The 20670-nt window shown below is 41.9% G+C and overlaps 1 pseudogene; it reads left to right on the forward strand.

Moving 5' to 3' along the window:
* The first annotated feature begins 12206 nt into the window (after positions 1-12206).
* On the forward strand, positions 12207-16705 carry LOC140596260 (methylsterol monooxygenase 1 pseudogene; annotated as a pseudogene).
* Positions 16706-20670: the final 3965 nt, after the last annotated feature.

Consider the following 20670-nt stretch of genomic DNA (forward strand, 5'->3'; position numbering starts at 1 on the left):
CGCATCAGGCTCCCCGCGGGGAACCTGCTTGTTCCTCTGCCTATGTCTCTGCCTCTCTCTCTCTCTCTCTCTCATGAAGAAATAAATAAAATATTTAAAAAAGAAAAGAAAGGGCAAATCAGACTACCTTGCCTAAAATTGTCACTTTTGACACCCACCCCAACACTGGACCACATTCACTCCCAATCTCTATTACTTTGTTTTACTTCATCGCCTTGATAGAATATAAAATATCATTTACGCGTTCGTTGTTTCCTGCTGGTTATCTGTGTGTCTCCCCCCCCCCCGCCCATTAGAATAAGAGCTCCTGGGCAGTATTTTTTAGACTTTAGTTCACTGATATATCCCTCATGCCAAGAACAAACAGTATCTGACACGTGAATATCCATCACCAAGTATTTGTTGTGTGAATGAATGAATAACTGAATGATTTTGAGGTTAGTGAGAGAGACCAAAATTCAGAGTTGGGGGAAATCATGGAAGTCGAAGAGCTATGAGGGGTAAGAAATCCTAAAGGTTTGGCCTTTTGTGAGGAGGTTGAGTGAGCAGTGAGGGAGATCACTGGGAGTAAGGAAGCCAAGGTCACTGTGGTGTCAGGGTGTTTACAGGGGTACCAGGGAGATAGTCTGAGAATTACCTGTGGAATTTTATGTCCTAAAATGGCCGAACTCACCAAAGAAGACTAGTATCTTCTTTACTGTCACCCTTACAAGGCTTTTTCCTTGGTTTCCCTCTCCAACTCTTCCTTGACACCTAATAGGGCGCTGGGCACATCTCTAAAAGGTGTTTTGATTTAATCATGGGTAGACATCCCTGGGGGAAAACAAAGAAGGCTATGGATGGAGAAGAAAAGACAGGATTAAGATGGAAATAACTGGCTGAAGATTGAAGAGATTTTGCTTTAAAATCAGAGAGAAAGTGACATGTGGGTGGCTCAGTGGCTGAGGGTCTGCCTTCAACTCAGGGCATGATTCCAGGGTCCTGGGATCAAATCCTGGATTGGGCTTCCTGTGGGGAGCCTGCTTCTCTCAATGCCTATGTCTCTGCCTCTCTCTGTGTGTGTGTCTTATGAATAAATAAATAAAATCTTTTTAAAAATAAAATAAAATTAGATAGAAAATAAAGGAGGAGGAGGAGGAGGAGGAGGAGGAAGGAAGGAAAGAGAAGGAAGAGTGATGCCTATTGACCTAAACACACATCCAGGCATTATCATGCCTTTATCCACACAGACACACAGCCAGACTCCTTTATGCATGCTACTATACATACAGTCCTTTTAAGTCATTCTCCCTTGTATAAGTGCTCAATAATAGACAGCCATGGATGTGTGCACAGACACACAAATACACACATCTACATGGCTCTGCTCCAAAATTAATTCATCTCCACTTCCCTCTCCTGTTTAGCATCTGCAATGGAAAGAGCTCACAATCTTTGTAAAGGAATACCTATTAAGTACATAGGGACCAGAGAAAGCATTTATTGTACGTTATTGTTAGCAATTTTGGGTAACCAGACCCACAAATCACTGTTATAATGGATCATCTGCAGTGACATGGAAATCAGAGCTATAAAGAACTTTTGTAATAGGATTTTACCTGTAGCCACGGAAAGAGGTCTCCAAATACATTTAGCGTACACATAAGGGAACTAGCCTATTTAAGAATGAGGACCTTAACAGCTGCATAATAATGCTAATTATACATGATTCTTATCTCTTTGTTAAAGCACTTATATTACTCTCTTAGATTCTGTTCCAGTTAGCAGTATTACTGGATGTACTCGAAAGTAATACAATTACATTTCTTTCAAAATGTTCTATTACTTCGATTTTTCATTAATTCAGACTGCCCTTAGCTCCGCCCTTTCTCCCACCCCTTACCTCCTCTTGACAATCGGAGGAAATTAGGGCAGTCTCGGTGTATGTACACACTTAAGGTTTTTAGCCTTTTCTGCCTTGTCCTAGAAAGAAGTCAGGAGGAGAGCAGAACATCAACCCTGAGGTCCTGGAGGGGAGAAATCTGGGCGGTCCAAGCAAATGGATTAGAAGGAAGAAAAACAGGAGGGGAATTAAGACAGAAGGGAGGCAAGTGGGAGAGAGGGGTACAGAGAAGGGGAGGGTGGCGAACAGAACACTAGAATGGAGAGCTGCAGGGAGAAATAAGCTGAGAGCTGGAAAAGTGCTGAGGACCTAAAGCAGAGCGAAGCAGGGGAGCAGGCAACCAAAAAGGGAGCAAGGGAGAGGAAAGCAGGAAAATCCTATAGGAGAGGTGAGGAAAAGGGTGGCAGAAGGAGAGGTTTGGGGGCATCTGGGTGACTCAGAGGTTTAGCATCTGCCTTCCACTCAGGTCATGATCCCAGGGTCCTGGGATCCAGGCCTGCATCGGGATCCCCACAGGGAGCCTGCTTATCCCTCTGCCTATGTCTCTGCCTCGCTTTCTGTGTCTCTCAAGAATAAATAAATTTTAAAAAGCAAAAACAAAAAAAAGGAGAGGTTTGGGAAGGCAGGAATGAAAGCATTCAAAGCGCGTCTGCTGGCTAGATCCTACATGCCTCTAGGGATTTCACACACACACACACACACACACACACACACACACACACACACATTTTACTCAAATGGTTCGGTTTGGTTAAAATATAGGTAGATGAAAGAGAAATTGTGCCTCCCTCACCATTTGGTCCTAGATCAACTGTGCACATAAATACAGCATACAAACACTGTCCCACCTCTTCTTGGGCTGGAGACAGTCTGTGATCACTACACTACTTTGAGCCAACTTCAAACCGTGGCATAGTTGCCTGTGACCATATATACTCCACTTTCATCTCCCAAAATTACCGCAACTGCCAAGGCATGACCTCGCTAATTGATTTGTTTTCTCTTCACTTTTCTCACACAACCCTACCCCCCTGCAACCTTCCCTCCAAATTCTTTCCAAGCACTGGATCCTCTGAAGTAGGCAGATGACACTCCATCCTCTGCCCCCGACCCACAACGGACGCGGCTGCTGTATAGGCAGCTTGTGGGTGTGTCAGGGCCCAGCTATGGAGCTGCTAGAAAATGTGCCATATCCTGGGGTCCACGTAGAGGTGGCTGAACAAGGTAGCAAGCTGAAATTTCTCTTTCCTGGCCCGAAGTGGGGCACCTATTCACCCCGCTAATATTTCCCTCTTTTCCGGAGGCTTCTAAAGGGTGATCTGGCTCTGTAAGCTCACAGTCTCCTCTGCCTAAGGCCTTGGGACAAGCTGTCAAGAGCTGGGGTGGACTGCCTTTTATTTACTAAGTGCTCCTCCTGAAAATTAAAATGTGAGCCAGTATATACTCCAGAGCTCTCAATACTCGTCCACCTTCAGGTAAAATATTTTCTCACTCAACACCATGACACCCTTCCCCAGAAGGTGGAGAGTAGGCACATCTTTTTGTTCTCTCTTTGAACTACTGTATTAGTTTCATTGTCTTACAGCCTGACTGCTGGGCCCCAAATCCTCTTCACCATTTGCCCCAAAAAAGTCTGGTAGTTGGGGCGCCTGGGTGGCTCAGTGGTTGAACATCTATCTACCTTTGGCTCAGGGCGTGATCCTGGGGTCCTGGGATATGGTCCCACATCAAGCTCCTTGCGAGGAGCCTGCTTCTCCTTCTGCCTATGTCTCTGCCTCTCCCTCTCTCTGTGTCTCTCATGAATAAATAAATAAAATATTTTTTAAAAAAAGGTCCAGTAGTCCTGATACAACTAGCCTCACTAACAAACAGTTGGTCAGGAAGGAAGTAGGGATAGGGGTATGAGATGAGTACCTCCCTCCCTCTCCACATGCCAACACAGGCCCTCACTATATTCATTTCTGGAATCTCTGCAATCTTCCAAACAGGTGCAGGGAAAATAAAGAAGTACAGAGTAGTATAAATCAGGTAACTGAATCACCCCCAGACTTGGTTCCCAGGATGAAGCAGGCTGCCCCATGCCAACCACTCTGGACTCCGTGGGTGACAACTTTCCCTGGCCTTTGTGCACCAGAGATAGAGGGGTCTGCCAAACTACATGCAATAGAGGTTTCCAGCTGCTTTGCCCCAATACCTCTGTCCTCAGGACTCCATCTTCCTAGGGAGTTCCCTAAACCTTCCTCTCTAGTTTCCTTGAATGCCAGTAAAGGTGTCCTAGGTTGGGCTCTTTCAGAGCTTGAGAGCCCTTATCCCAGATCCCCGACAGCCAGGCAAGGGAGCCAAAGACTTCATTCAATAGAGCATCTCCAGCTGCAGTTTCAGTGAAAGGGGTGGGGAAGGAGAAATTCTTAAAGATGGATGAGGACATGAAAACTGTGAAACCCGAGATTAGTAGCATCTCTGGTGACAGAGACAAATGGGCACATACTTATGGGGTGAGAGAAAAGCCATAAACATGTCTTTTTAAAAGTTATTTATTTCAGGGAGTGTTCCCCTAGAGACTTTCAAAGTACCGGCAGTTTTCACCAGGTGCAGAATACTCCATGTCCTGTCAGCACTGGCACCTGAGCAGTGGATGAGCAAGCCAGAATCACCCAGGAATGAGGGGGTGCCCCTAGCTCATCAATCCCCTGGTAAAGGCAGCTTCTGGGAGGACTGGAACTGGAAAGGCAAGGTGCCTAGACTTGAGAAGGTTGGTGTCACTGCTGTTTGAAAGATCTCTCAGAGCAAATCCAAACCCACTCTTAACTGTATTAGTATCTCTACAGGGCCAGGAGTAGGGCAAGACAAAAGGAATGCCAAAATTTTAAGACGGTGCTTAATCTTGGGGTCATGCAACTGCCACCCATGCACTCCCATGACCCTGAGAATGAGCACCTCCTTAAATTTTGCACCCTGACTGCCTCCCTTGTCTCATCCTATCCCTGGCCCTGTATTCCAGCTAAAAACCCAATTTCAGAATGCGATATCTGGAGTGGAAAAACCAGCAAAGAAATCCACTGCCTGGTCTGCATCTGATTGCCCTACACAGTTTGCACAAGCAAAGGAACCTGAACAAAACATTCAGACCACAAATTGAAGAATTAAGATAGGGAACATTTTGCGGGGATGTTATGTACTCTGCTTTATTCCTTCCCACCCTGGAGAGCTCTGAAGCTGCTGCGGCAAATCATTCCATCTTTGGTCAGTTGTATTAGAAACATCTTCCAACGCCAAGCAGTGAATCACCCCTTTGCAAGGCTTCTACCCATTACCTCCTACTTCTAACATACAGAAAAGCTCATACCATCTTCTACAGGATACTCAGTCGAACACTCAAAGAGAAGTAAAACAGTCCAGCATCTTTATGTGTACACAGAGTTGCCATTTGTTGCATGCCTACAAAACCCCACCGCTGTATGCTGAGCCAAACTCCCCAAGTGCACTGTGCACCATCCCATTTCATCCCCAAAGCGATTTTATCAGGTAGGTGCTATTGTTAACCCATTTTACCAGTAAAGAAACGAGAACTCCATATGGCAGGGCTAGGCTTGTTAATGTCACTGTCACGGGGCCGCCGCCCCAACCCACCATCCTCGCGGCCTCCTGGGGAGGGGCTGCTGCGGGGCTGCTGTCGGGCGGTGCATGTGCGCCCCCGCATCCCCGGTGTAGATCGGTGCAGATGGGAACCTCCTAGGCGCCTGTGGGGGAAAAATGTCACTGTCAAAGACTTAACGCTTAACCCACTGCTTGACACATGGCAGGAGTTTAATAAGGATTTATTGATTTGAATGAGTGAGGCCCAGTGCCCAAGACACGGAGCCAGTAATGGTAGACCTGGGATTCAACTTCCAAGTCCAAAGCCTGCTGTCCTCTTGTTATTCCCACATTTCTAGTTCCTTCCTCTGATCTTCATAAGACATTAACCTGAGTCTATTCATCTTTTTTTTTTTTTTTTTACTGGAGTTCAATGTGCCAACATATAGCATATCACCCAGTGTTCATTCCATCAAGTACCCCTCTCAGTGCCTATCACCCAGTCACCCCAACCCCCCACCCACCTCCCTTTCCATTACCCCATGTTCATTTCCCAGAGTTAGGAGTCTCTCATGTTCTGTCATCCTCACTGTTATTTTCACTCATTTTCTCTCCTTTCCCCTTTATTCCCTTTCACTATTTTTTATTTTCCCCAAAAGAATGAGACCATATAATATTTGTCCTTCTCCAACTGACTTATTTTACTCAGCATAATACCTTCCAATTCCATCCATGTTGAAGCAAATGGTGGGTAATTGTCATTTCTAATTGCTGAGTAATATTCCATTGTATACATAGACCACATCTTTATCCATTCATCTTTCGATGGACACTGAAGCTCCTTCCACAGTTTGGCTAGGGTGGACATTGCTGCTATAATGGAGTGTAGTGTGTATACAGTTGATGTATATTGGAGTGTAGGTGTCTCCGTCTTTCACTGCATCTGTATCTTTGGGGTAAATCTCCAGCAGTGCAATTGCTGGGTCGTAGGGCAGTTGTATTTTTAACTTTTTGAGAAATCTCCACACAGTTTTCCAGAGTGGCTGTACCAGTTCACATTCCCACCAACAGTGCAAGAGGCTTCCCTTTTCTCCACATCCTCTCCAACATTTGTTGTTTCTGTCTTGTTAAATTTCACCATACTCACTGGTGTGAGGTGGTATCTCATTGTGGTTTTGATTTGTATTTCCCTGATGGCAAGTGATGCGGAGCATTTTCTCATGTGATTGTTGGCCATGTGTATGTCTTTGGTGAAATTCTGTTCATGTCTTTTGCCCATTTCATGACTGGATTGTTTGTTTCTTTGCTGTTGAGTTTAATAAGTTCTTTATAGATCTTGGATACTAGCCCTTTATCTGATAGGTCATTTGCAAATATCTTCTCCCATTCTGTAGGTCGTCTTTTAGTTTTGTTGACTGTTTCTTTTGCTGTTCAGAAGCTTTTTATCTTGATAAATTCCCAACAATTCATTTTTGCTTTAATTTCCCTTGCCTTCATAGATGTATCTTGCAAGCAGTTGCTATGGCCAAGTTCAAAAAGGGTGTTGCCTGTGTTCTCCTCTTGTCTCACATTTAGATCTTTCATCCATTTTTAGTTTATTGTTGTGTATGGTGTAAGAGAATGGTCTAGTTTCATTCTTCTGCATGTGGATGTGCAATTTTCCCAGCACCATTTATTGAAGAGACTGTCTTTTTTCCAGGGGATAGTCTTTCCTGCTTTGTCGAATATTAGTTGACCATAAAGTTGAGGGCCCATTTCTGGGTTTTCTATTCTGTTCCATTGATCTATGTGTCTGTTTTTGTGCCAGTGCCACACTGTCTTGATGATAACAACTTTGTAGTACAACCTGAAATCTGGCATTGTGATGCTCTCAGCTATGGTTTTCTTTTTTAATACTCCCCTGGCTTTGCGGGGTCTTTTCTGATTCCACACAAATCTTAAGATGATTTGTTCCAACTCTCTGAAGAAAGCCCATGGTATTTTGACAGGGATTGCATTAAATGTGTACATTGCCCTGGGTAACATTGACATTTTCACAATATTAATTCTTCCAATCCATGAGCATGGAATATTTTTCCATCTCTTTGTGTCTTCCTCAATTTCTTTCAGAAGTGTTCTGTAGCTCTTAGGGTATAGATCCTTTACCTCTTTGATTAGGTTTATTCCTAGGTATCTTATGCTTTCTGGTGCAATCGTAAATGGGATTGATTCCTTAATTTCTCTTTCTTCAGTTTCATTGTTAGTGTATTGAAATGTCACTGATTTCTGGGCATTGATTTTGTATCCTGCCACACTGCCGAATTTCTGTATGAGTTCTAACAATCTTGAGGTGGAGTCTTTTGGGTTTTCTAAGTACAGTATCATGTCATCTGCAAAAAGGGAGAGTTTGACTTCTTCTTTGCCAATTTGAATGCCTTTTATTTCTTTTTGTTGCCTGATTGCTGAGGCTAGGACTTATAGCACTATAAGAAGAATAGCAGCAGAAAAGAGTTAATAAAGATTTGAGCAGAACTCAAAGAAATAGAGACCAGAAAAACTGTGGAACAGATCAACAAAACCAAGAGTTGGTTCTTTGAAAGAATTAATAAGATAGATAAACCATTAGCCAGCCTTATTAAAAAGAAGAGAGAGAAGACTCAAATTAATAAAATCATGAATGAAAAAGGAAAGATCACCACCAATACCAAGGAAATATAAATTATTTTAAAAACATATTATGAGCAGCTATATGCCAATAAATTAGGCAATCTGGAACAAATGGATGCATTTCTGGAAAACCACAAACTACCAAAACTGGAACAGGAAGAAATAGAAAACCTGAACAGGCCATAACCAGGGAGGAAATTGAAGCAGTCATCAAAAACCTCCCAAGACACAAAAGCCTGATGGCTTTCCTGGGGAATTCTATCAAACGTTTAAAGAAGAAACCATACGTATTCTACTAAAGCTGTTTGGAAAGATAGAAAGGGATGGAGTACTTCCAAACTCATTCTATGAGGCCAGCATCACCTTAATTCCAAAACCAGACAAAGACCCCACCAAAAAGGAGAATTACAGACCAATATCCCCGATGAACACAGATGCAAAACTTCTCAACAGGATACTAGCCAATAGGATCCATAGTACATTAAGAAGATTATTCACCATGACCAAGTGGGATTTATCCCCGGGATGCAAGGCTGGTTCAATGCTCATAAAGCAATCAACTTGATAGAGCATATCAACAAGAGAAAAATCAAGAACCATATGATCCTCTCAATAGATGCAGAGAAAGCATTTGACAAAATACAGCATCCATTCCTGATCAAAACTCTTCAAAGTGTAGGGATAGAGGGAACATTCCTCAGAATCTTAAAAGCCATCTATGAAAAACCCACAGCAAATATCATTCTCCATGGGGAAACACTGGGAGTCTTTCCCCTAAGATCAGGAACACGACAGGGATGTCTACTCTCACCACTGCTATTCAACAGAGTCTCTTCATCTCGATGGCTCTCCTCAAACACAAGTATTTTAAGAAACACTGGCGGAATGTTAACTAACTGGAATTAAAATAAAAACTTAAAGAAAAAACAGAATGAGTGGGAAAAATAATTGGTGGAACTGACCAGAGAGTGCCAGCAAGCTCTCCCTTTTGACAGCATGATTCACAAATGTTCAGACAGGTGTGTTATGGTTTTGATGTAACTCTGCTCCAAGGAGGAGGCCTTCCTGTTACCCTCCCCTCCAATTTCTAGCCAGAAGTTCTATTCCCTCAAATCTCAATGGTACTAATAAGCTTCTGTTTAGTGTCATTCGTTCTAATAAAAATTTCAGTTTATTACACATACCGTGTCTGGGCATTAGCTTTCTTGTCTTAATTACTAGAAAGCTCCTAAACTTTGTTTTCCCTTTCTTGTCTTGTTATCCTTCATTATAACTAGACTCAGAAGCATATCTGGGCATTTTTCTGTTATTTGACATAATCTGCATCACCAGGCAGCTGCCTTTCAGAACCTGTTTACACTTCTTCCAAAGGCCCAACCTTTGAAAAGAAGAAATAGAAAAACAAAAATGAACCTGTGTTCTTAGGTTCCCAGGCCCTTCAATTCACTACCTTGAATTCCACAATCATTAACGATATCTCCTTGATTTTCTGATGCTGTCAAAGTATCAATAGGAATGGGTAATAATCAACAGCTTTGATAAGTCTCTGCAGGCTCTATGGCATAGCCCAGATTAAGGCTGGTCATATTTGAGTTATTTCGTGGTGTTATTTCTTCTTCTTTTCCCCATATGTAACACATTCAACTCAAATTCAAATATGAGCAGGCCGTTGGTTTTAGGGGCTGTGGATACAAATTGATAGTTGTTAAAATTAGAAAGGCTGGCAATCTTGCCTAAGCTTTGAGTTCTATGTTGCTAAAATCTAAAACTACTTTGTTTTCTCTTATTACTACTACCTCAATTGTTGTGGATGCTTTTCACCGTCCCTGATAATATGAACTCCAGGGGGGTGGTCTGTAGACTTTGCCTACTCCACAAGCATGGCAGCTAGATGGCTTTTGGTAGTACGGCCAGTGCTTAACTTTAGAGAGAAGTACACTCCCTGCAAGTTACTAGAGAAATCCAAAGGATTATCTCCTTTCATTTTGGGCTGAGACTCTACATGGATCCTCTTCTTTTAGAGACACCATTGGGAGCCAACTTGTTCAACAACCATAATGTACCACATTTTTTTGTTGCCCTGGTAATAAGAGCTTCTGTTCAGTATTTTGTAGAAAAAAAAAAGTTTTTTACAACAAATATTTAAATTACATACATAAATATACAAGTGACATGTAATTTTATACAACAGTTTTAGAAGCACATAAGAAGTTGTCTTGTTGAGCTAGGAATTATTGAGGATAGTGGGGATCTTGAAGTTGAGACTACATGACTATCTGTAAGGGGCATTGTATTTGAGATTTCCACCTGGAGTTGGAAGCTAGTCTAGCTAATCTCTAAGGTTCTTCCAACTCTAAGGTTTCATGTTCAAAAACCAATCCTCAAAGGGTGTATACCTCATGTTATATGACCCAGAGCTGAAATCTTAGGCTCTGGGGAACCTCTGCATATGTTTCAAATGTCTGGTATTCTCAGCATCCCTGGTACACATTCTGAACTCTGGGATAGTGTTAAAAGAATTTCAGGACTCTGCAAATACACTATTCCTAGGTAGGCTACATCTTCATATTCCCCACTGTCCTTAGTATACTCACACACATAGTAGGAATAGAATGAATGCTGGTTGTATCTGAATTTTCAGATCTAAAAATGTACCAGAATACCTACTTTCTGCCATCCCTGAAATTCATGATGGCATGGTAATGACACTCTGGCCAGGTCATATTCACTGGCCTGGGCAATTTACCCCTCTATTATGGCATTCTTTAGGGTGGCATGAACCCAGCATCATACAGAGGAGGAAGTCATGAAGGAAATCATATCATGTGCTTCCACTCAACCTCTCTTCATATTTGTAAACCTACTTTGAGTAAAATAAGATTCCTATGTACATTGGAGATAACATTCCATTTAGGAAATAAAATTAAAAGAAAATATGTTGGATTAAGGAGGCGTAGTCCAATTACTTCACACTAGAGATAACTGTAGATGTTATGAGATTAACTTTTTTGTTTTAAAATCTCAATAGTTTTAGTGCTTATGAAGCTAATTACTTCTCCCTCACTATCTATTTTCCCTTGTGCAAAGAGACCCGGACTATTTTAAATTCACAATGCCACAGAGAAAACTCTGTCTGAAATTCATTATTGATTTTTTATTCAGTTGCTAGGACATTGAGTTCTTTCCAGCTAAGCTCCTAGGTTACACCACTTACCAGTAAACATAGTGATAACTTGAGTTGTTTCAGATGAAATATGGTTTGGTGGAAAGGTAGGTAGAACAAGGATGAAACAGATGAATGGCCAGTGAATGGAAGAATAGTTAGCACTGGAGAGAATGGCTCACTAGGTAGATGATGCTGATAGATTAGTGTTGGCATCTTAGAAAGGTCACCCTTTCCCTGCCTGAATTCTGTATCTACTGTCAAATAAGACAAAACAATGAGCTTTTGTTACTGAGAAGAGATAGGCTGGAAGATGTGGCTAATAATACTGGTCAAGAGCATTTTCCGAAATTGATTTCCAGAAATAACAGAGATCTCTCCTCCCAGAGGCAGGCAATGCTGTATATGATCAAGCCGCTGCCCATGGGGTGTGTGGAGAGTCCTTTTATAGGAGCAAAAGAAGAACAAAATAGGATATAGCTCATTTTCAGGAAGAAGAGAGGAGTCTAATCAACTCCAGCTGTTTGCAAACCCATTAACTGTGTCACTCCACCTCTCATGAAAAGGAGTAGTAAAAGATGGAGAGAGGGCGTTCCCACCGCTCGGCCAGAATTCTAAGGCTTTCTGCAGAGATTTGAAAAATGGCAACAAATGAAAGTATCAGCATCTTTAGTTCAGCATCCTTGGCTGTGGAGTATGTAGATTCACTTTTACTGAGAACCCTCTACAATAACCATTTTAAAATGCTTGGAACTGGGAAGCCCAGGTGGCTCAGCAGTTTAGCACCTGCCTTCAGCCCAGGGCCTGATCCTGGAGACCTGGGATCGAGTCCCATGTCAGGCTTCTTGCATGGAGCCTGCTTCTCTCTCTGCCTGTGTCTCTGCCTCTCTCTCTGTGTCTCTCATGAATAAATAGATAAAATCTTTTTAAAAAATGATTGGAACTATATGTTGAATAATTATACAAAGTTCCAGATTGCAACATGGGGATCCTTGATAGTTCACGAAGTTCTTTATTTCTTGTTCTGTTTACCTGGATTTTTGTTTCAATTTATACCTTTCATGAAAAAGTACAAAATTCAAAAGGATAAACCAGAAACATGGGAAAACCAATGGAAATGTTTTAAAGTACTTCTCTTTAATCACTTTTGTATCCAGCTTCCTTTGATCTGTGGAACTTATTATTTTACAGAGTATTTTAATATACCTTATGATTGGGAAAGAATGCCAAGATGGTATATGCTTTTAGCAAGATGTTTTGGCTGTGCGGTGATTGAGGATACCTGGCACTATTTCCTGCATAGGCTCTTGCATCACAAAAGAATATATAAATATATTCATAAAGTTCATCATGAGTTTCAGGCTGCATTTGGAATGGAAGCTGAATATGCACATCCTTTGGAAACTCTGATTCTTGGAACTGGATTTTTCATTGGAATCATGCTTTTATGTGATCATGTCATTCTCCTTTGGGCATGGGTGACCATTCGTTTGATAGAAACTATTGATGTCCATAGTGGCTATGACATTCCCCTGAACCGTTTAAATCTAATCTCTTTCTATGCTGGTTCTCGGCATCATGATTTCCACCACATGAACTTCATCGGAAACTATGCTTCCACATTTACATGGTGGGATAGAATTTTTGGAACAGACTCTCAATTTACTGCCTATAATGAAAAGATGAAGAAGATTGAGAAAAAGATGCAATAAATATCTCATCTCCACCATCCTGAAAGCACACACCTCCCTGAATTGAAGCGAATAGCTAACATTGCTTCTGCAGAGCAGAAATAAACATGTGTCTTGGCTGCTAAGTGATACAAAGAACATTACCAACCTTTAATTATCTTCCTAGCGGGAACTTTTTCTACTTTACATAAAAGTTCTGTATGTGTAGAAATAAGTAAATCTATAACGAAGTATGATTTTCGTGAGGAGGTTGTAAAGGCCATGTTGCTAACCTTACAGAAAGGTTCTAAGTAATGGAAAAAGTATCAGTCTGTCTTTCCCCCGTAACACCAAAGGCCTGAAGCTAAGATTGTCTTTAAAATCTTGTAAATATATAGTGGCCATTTCAGTATCTCTTAGCAGGGTGTTGGCCTCATATTGAACTTTATACATTTTCTAGAATTTGCCTAAACATCCAAGTATCATGGGTCGAACCGTATCGATCGACAGTGACAGTGAGGCGGCCAAATCCGGAATAGCCCGCCCCAAGAACTTCCACTCTGGTCCTGAGCTGACTGGTTTGGGGGTGATTCTCCTTCTTTGAGAAGCCCTTTTGGATGGCAATGTGCTACTGGTATCTATGAATTAAGGCGTTTTCGAATTGTCATAAATGGGATATTTTAGTCTAAAGGATTTCAGGTTACTTGAATTTTTTTTAAAAAAATGAGCTTTATTTCTGCTATTTACCCTTTCATTTTTGTATATCAAGTTTTCATTATACTTAAAACTGTATCTTGAAACATTGTGAACTGACTTGCTGTATTTGCACTTTGAACTATTGAAATAAATGTGATTTTTTTTTTGAAAAAAAAGACGGAGAGGCCAAGTGCATCACAGTGACAGACATTTCTCTACATGATAAGAAACATAAGGAGTAAAGAACAAACATTTCACATACCCCTTAAGTCCAGGGTGAGCTTTTAGGAAGAAAATTAGTGGTTAGAAGTGACCATAAAATATTAGCTATTTGTGCTGTTTGAGAAACACTCTTAGCAAGATCCACAACGTTCTGTTACTTCAACCTACAATTACTTATCTGAATCCACTTAGCTCAGTAATTCAGAATTATATACTACAGTGATGGAAAATAAAGGCCTGATCATATTTAAATAATCCTTAAGATCTAGAATCTACCTTGCCCAGGGTAATTTTAGCACATACATGATGACTACTTTTGCCCATCTTAATAAGGGACCCAAGGCCCAGAGTGGAAATAAGACATCAGTATGCATAGAAAGAGGCTGCCAGTGATAATGGATTCCAAGTATCTAAGAAACTTGTATAATTAATAGCTGAATTCCTCTGAGACTGATCCTTCATTGACAAGCACATGGGTGGGCCAAGTTGTCTTTTGAATTTTATAACAACAGTCATCTATCCTAGAGGTGGATAGGAAATAAATATTTTTCATTACTCTAAGAGAGCAGCCACATCAAGAGACAAAACAATAATCTTTTTTTTTTAATTAACTTTTATTGGTGTTCAATTTACCAACATACAGAAAAACACCCAGTGCTCATCCCGTCAAGTGTCCACCTCAGTGCCCGTCACCCATTCCCCTCCAACACCCGCCCTCCTCCCCTTCCACCACCCCTAGTTCGTTTCCCCAAGTTAGGAGTCTTTATGTTCCGTCTCCCTTCCTGATATTTCCCAACATTTCTTTTCCCTTCCTTTATATTCCCTTTCACTATTATTCATATTCCCCAAATGAATGAGAACATACACTGCAAAACAATAATCTTATCTATCAATCACTTTTCATAGATGGACAACTCAGTTTTGGGCTTAGAATTGTGAAAGAAGATGTTGGGAAGAACTGCAAACAACACAAAGGTTTAATAATATTGCATGAATTATCAGTCAAACTCCGTCAGCATTTTTAGGATGAGTTCTGGCTGGAAGCTATTACTTTTAACATGGTTATTTTCAAATTTTAGATTAAAAACATATTTCCTCAATTACTGCACACAATTATCATTTGCATTATTCCTCTGCAGGTTTAAAATGCTGTATGCAATGTAAACATAATTCAGCTAGAGATAAAACTGATATTGATATCAGGCAAAGGCTAGTTTATAGTAGAACACACATATTATGTGCCCTGCCCTGAGTCTGATCTCCACAATGACTAAGGCTCTTCCTTCTTAGATTAGATCAAACTCCCAAAGACAACAAATGGAAAAGTATAGGAGCTTTCTTTTGGTTACTACAGAAGCTCTAATAAAGACAAACCATTGATGAGAGAAGCAATTAACAACATCACTATTAGTTGAAATGGAATTATACTCTCCCTCCAAAACTCCGACACTCTGTGAGGAAATAATAATAACGTAACAACAAAAGGTTAGCTTTAATGTTGGTAATTAACAGCTGACGTTAACATTTTACTTATTTATTTTTAAAAATATTTTATTTATTTATTCATGAGAGAGAGGCAGAGGCATAGGCAGAGGGAGAAGCAGGCCTCTCGCAGGGAGGCTGATGTGGGACTAGATCCCGGATCCCAGGATCACTCCCTGCGCCAAAGGCAGATGCTCAACTGCTGAGCCACCCAGGCATCCCTGATGCTGACATTTTAAAAAATTAATTACCTTCCAGAGTCTCTAGAACAACCAAATCAAAACTGAATACAAAGGGCATTTATGTGAAAGCAAATGGTTTTCCATGTAGTTAGATATATAGTTTTCTGAGTGCTGTGATTTATTGGGTACAATAAATGTATTTTCTCCACGGATGACTAAAATTCCACTCTTCCTTGGTTGTAAGAACTCCCTTTTTGGCTTTTTATTTTCCATTAATCTATAAAGGCAACAAATATTTATTGAATGCTGACTGTTCCAGACAGTGTACAGGTTGCTGGGGTTACAAAGATGAATAAAAGCCATTCTCCACCCTCAGGTAGTAAAAATACTCCTCAGAGGAGTATCTTTAAGTCCTTACCACCTAAGTGAGAATTAATTTTATTGATCCCTTCCTGCAAGAGACACTGGGGGATGAAAAGGTAGTTGGAGAGTACTAGTGTCCTGGATTTGAAAAGACAGGGAAAGGGAGAATTTTGAAAGGAGAGTTTGGAATGCAATTCCCATTAGCATTAATGCAGGCTTTTCCTTAGAGTCATTGATCCCGTTCAATTTTATCAGGAATTAAATCTAAACATATGAAATAAAACAGTAATTATATAAAATCTCCAGTTGCCCCAGTAATACAAAATCCCATGTCTTTCAACCACTGGATGGAAGCAGATTCTATGGCCACACTTAAATTATCAGTAAAAAATGGGTTTGGGATACAATGATGAAAGCCCCTGCTTTGGAAGCAGAAAGGCCTGGGTTTCGATCCTAACCCTCCCAAGTGATCTGAACCTCTCAATGACCCTGAACCCCATCTTCTCACCTATGAAATGAGGATAATAAGAAATAATGTATGCAAAATATAAAGCACAGTGCCTAGGTCGTAGATATTTAACAAATTCTGTATCTTTTTCCCTAAAATAATATAGAACTACTGTTCTCAATGTGGTCTGGGGATTCTTGTGTGCCTCCGATACTTTTTCAGGGGGCTCATGAGATCAAAACTATTTTCTCGGGATCCCTGGGTGGCGCAGCGGTTTGGCGACTGCCTTTGGCCCAGGGCGCGATCCTGGAGACCCGGGATCAAATCCCACGTCGGGCTCCCGGTGCATGGAGCCTACTTCTCCCTCTGCCTGTGTCTCTGCTTCTCTCTCTCTCTCTCTGTGTGACTATCATTAAAAAAAAAAAACTATTTTCGCATTATTACTAAATTTTTTTGTCTTCTTTACACTCATCCTGTAAGAAGTTTACCATGTAGTGGGTTATCACAACAGTTTGAATGCAGAAGCAGATATGTGAGTCCATAACCTGAGCCAAACTCAAGAGTCAGATTTTTACTGGGCTGGGGTGCCCAGGCACCCCTACAAATATATTGTATCATGTTAACATATAATGGGGCTTATTATTGTTGATTTTAAATGAATTAAATAAAGATTTTAACATTTCTCAGTTTTAATTTCCAATACAGTAGATATTAATGGATATAATTAACATGAACAAAAGCTCTTTGAGCTCTCCTGTCTCAGAACCCCTGGGGATATAGATCATTGAAAACCATAGCATGCCCCCAGAATCTAATTTTAGACTTTGGTTTTCCTATATTTGCCTCTATACTTTCCATAATTAATACGTATCAACCGATCTAAGGTTTATGCCATTCTCATTTTAGCCTCCATCACTCTTCGGTAGAAGTGTGAATTCACCAGGAACCAACACAAAATGTGGACAAGAAGAGAAGCAAAGGGCCTAAAAATTTCACCAAGTGGTTAATCATCTTCACTGTAATGGTTAATTTAATATCTTAAAGTGTAAACTTTACTAAAGGGAGATTTATTGAGATAAGGGGAAATTTACCCTTTTGGTGAACTATTCTGTGAATGTTAACAAATGTATACAGCCATGGAACTACAATCATAGAAAATGTTCCATTTGTCAACCCTCCCTCCCTCCCTCAGCCACTGGCTCAACTTATGTTCTTACAGTTTTTCTTTTTTCCAAAATGTCTTATCAATGGAATTAGACAGTTTTTTTTTTTACTATTACATTGCTAACTGAAATCCATACTTTATTTTTTTTAATAAATTTATTTTTTATTGGTGTTCAATTTACCAACATACAGAATAACACCCAGTGCTCATCCCGTCAAGTGTCCCCCTCAGTGCCCGTCACCCATTCCCCTCCAACACCTGCCCTCCTCCCCTTCCACCACCCCTAGTTCGTTTCCCAGAGTTAGGAGTCTTTATGTTCGGTCTCCCTTCCTGATATTTCCCACACATTTCTTCTCCCTTCCCTTCCATTCCCTTTCACTATTATTTATATTCCCCAAATGAATGAGACCATATAATGTTTGTCCTTCTCCGATTGACTTATTTCACTCAGCATAATGCCCTCCAGTTCCATCCACGTTGAAGCAAATGGTGGGTATTTGTCGTTTCTAATGGCTGAGTAATATTCCATTGTATACATAAACCACATCTTCTTTATCCATTCATCTTTCGATGGACACAGAGGCTCCTTCCACAGTTTGGCTATTGTGTATATAGCCTTTTGAGTCTGGTTTCATTCACTTAGTAACACAAATTTGAGATTCATCCTTGTTGTTGCATATGTCAATAGTTTGTTCCTATTATATTGAATGTGTATTCCATTGTATGCATGGATCAATCAGAGTTTGTTTCTCTGTTCACTAGTTGATGGATATTTGGGTTGCTTTCATTTGGGGCAGTTATAAATAGAGCTGCTATAAATAGTTGTATACAGGTTTTAGTATAAACATGCTTACCTTTCCGTAGGTAAATACCTACTAAAAATAATCAAACTGCTCTCTAAAGTAGCTATAATAGTGACTTTTTCATCATGTATGCCATTGATAAAGATTTTAAGATTTCAGTAATAAAAAGTCTTTCTCCGGAGGAGGGTCAAGATGCCGGAAGAGTAGGGTCCCCAAATCATCTGCCCCCACCAAATTACCTAGATAACCTTCAAATCATCCTGAAAATCTACGAATTCGGCCTGAGATTTAAAGAGAGACCAGCTGGAACGCTACAGAGAGAAGAGTTCGCGCTTCTATCAAGGTAGGAAGACGGGAAAAGAGAAATAGAGACACAAAAGGCCTCCAAGGGGGAGGGGCCCCGCGAGGAGCCGGGCTGAGGCCGGGGCGAGTGTCCCCAGGACAGGAGAGCCCCGTCCCGGAGGAGCAGGAGCTGCACCAACCTTCCCGGCGGAAAGGGGCTCGCAGGGAGTTAGAGCAGGACCCAGGAGGGCGGGGATGCCTTCGGGCTCCCTGGGACACTAACAGGCACCTGCGCCCCGGGGAGAGTGCGCCGAGCTCCCTAAGGGCTGCAGCGCGCTCGGCGGGACCCAGAGCAGCTCGGAAGGGCTCGGGCTCGGAGGGGGCTGCGCGGCTCTGGGAGCAGCTCGGCGGCGGCGGCTCGGGCAGAGGAAGAAGCTCCGCGCAGAGGGGGCTGCGCGGCTCCAGGAACAGCTCGGAGGGGCTCGGGCAGAGGAAGAGGCTCCGTGCAGAGGGGGCTGCGCGGCTGCGGGAGAGCAGCTCGGAGGGGCTCGGGCAGAGGCTCCGCGGAGGGGGCTGCGGGGCAGGAGCGGGAATCCAACAGTGCAGGCCCCGGAGCACAGGGCGCCGGGACACAGCCCAGGATCCGGCCTCCCCCTGGGACAGGCAGAGGCCGGGAGGGCCCAGGACAGCGAGGACGCTCCGGCCCCGAGCTGAGCAGATCAGCAGCCGCGCCCGGAGCCCCCAGGCCCTGCAGACGGAGAGCCCCAGAGTTACTGCGGGAGCTGACTCCAGGTTTCCAGAGCTGCCCCCGCCACTGTGGCTTCCTCCCGGGGCCTCACGGGATAAACAACCCCCACTGAGCCCTGTACCAGGCAGGGGCAGAGCAGCTCCCCCAAGTGCTAACACCTGAAAATCAGCACAGCAGGCCCCTCCCCCAGAAGACCAGCGACACGGACCAGTTCCAGGGGAAGTCAAGGGACTTAAAGTATACAGAATCGGAAGATACTCCCCCGTGGTTTTTTGTTTTTGTTTTTTTGTTTTTTTCCTTTTTGATTTCTGATGCTTCCCCCACCCCCTGTTTTTCACCTTTCTTTCTTTTTCTTCTCTTTTTTCCGTTTTTTCTTTCTTTTTTCTTTTTTCTTTTTCTCTTTTCTTTCCTTCTCTCTCTCTCTTTTTCTCCTTTTCCCAATAAAACTTGTTTTTGGCCACTCTTCACTGAGCAAAATGACTAGAAGGAAAACCTCACCTCAAAAGAAAGAATCAGAAACAGTCCTATCTCCCACAGAGTTACAAAATCTGGATTACAATTCAATGTCAGAAAGCCAATTCAGAAGCACTATTATACAGCTACTGGTGGCTCTAGAAAAAAGCATAAAAGACTCAAGAGACTTCATGACTGCAGAATTTAGATCCAATCAGGCAGAAATTAAAAATCAATTGAATGAGATGCAATCCAAACTAGAAGTCCTAACGAGGAGGGTTAATGAGGTGGAAGAACGAGTGAGTGACATAGAAGACAAGTTGATGGCAAAGAGGGAAACTGAGGAAAAAAGAGACAGGCAATTAAAAGACCATGAAGACAGATTAAGGGAAATAAACGACAGCCTGAGGAGGAAAAACCTACGTTTAATTGGGGTTCCCGAGGGCGCCGAAAGGGACAGAGTGTCAGAATATGTATTAGAACAAAACCTAGCTGAAAACTTTCCTAATCTGGGAAGTGAAACAGGCATGCAGATCCAGGAAATAGAGAGATCCCCCCCCAAAATCAATAAAAACCATCCAACACCTCGACATTTAATAGTGAAGCTTGCAAATTCCAAAGATAAAGAGAAGATCCTTAAAGCAGCAAGAGACAAGAAATCCCTGACTTTTATGGGGAGGAGTATTAGGGTAACAGCAGACCTCTCCACAGAGACCTGGCAGGCCAGAAAGGGCTGGCAGGATATATTCAGAGTCCTAAATGAGAAGAACATGCAACCAAGAATACTATATCCAGCAAGGATCTCATTCAAAATGGAAGGAGAGATAAAGAGCTTCCAAGACAGGCAGGAACTGAAAGAATATGTGACCTCCAAACCAGATCTGCAAGA

The sequence above is a fragment of the Vulpes vulpes genome, chromosome X, assembly GCF_048418805.1.
Source record: "Vulpes vulpes isolate BD-2025 chromosome X, VulVul3, whole genome shotgun sequence".
NCBI classification, from domain to species: domain Eukaryota; kingdom Metazoa; phylum Chordata; class Mammalia; order Carnivora; family Canidae; genus Vulpes; species Vulpes vulpes.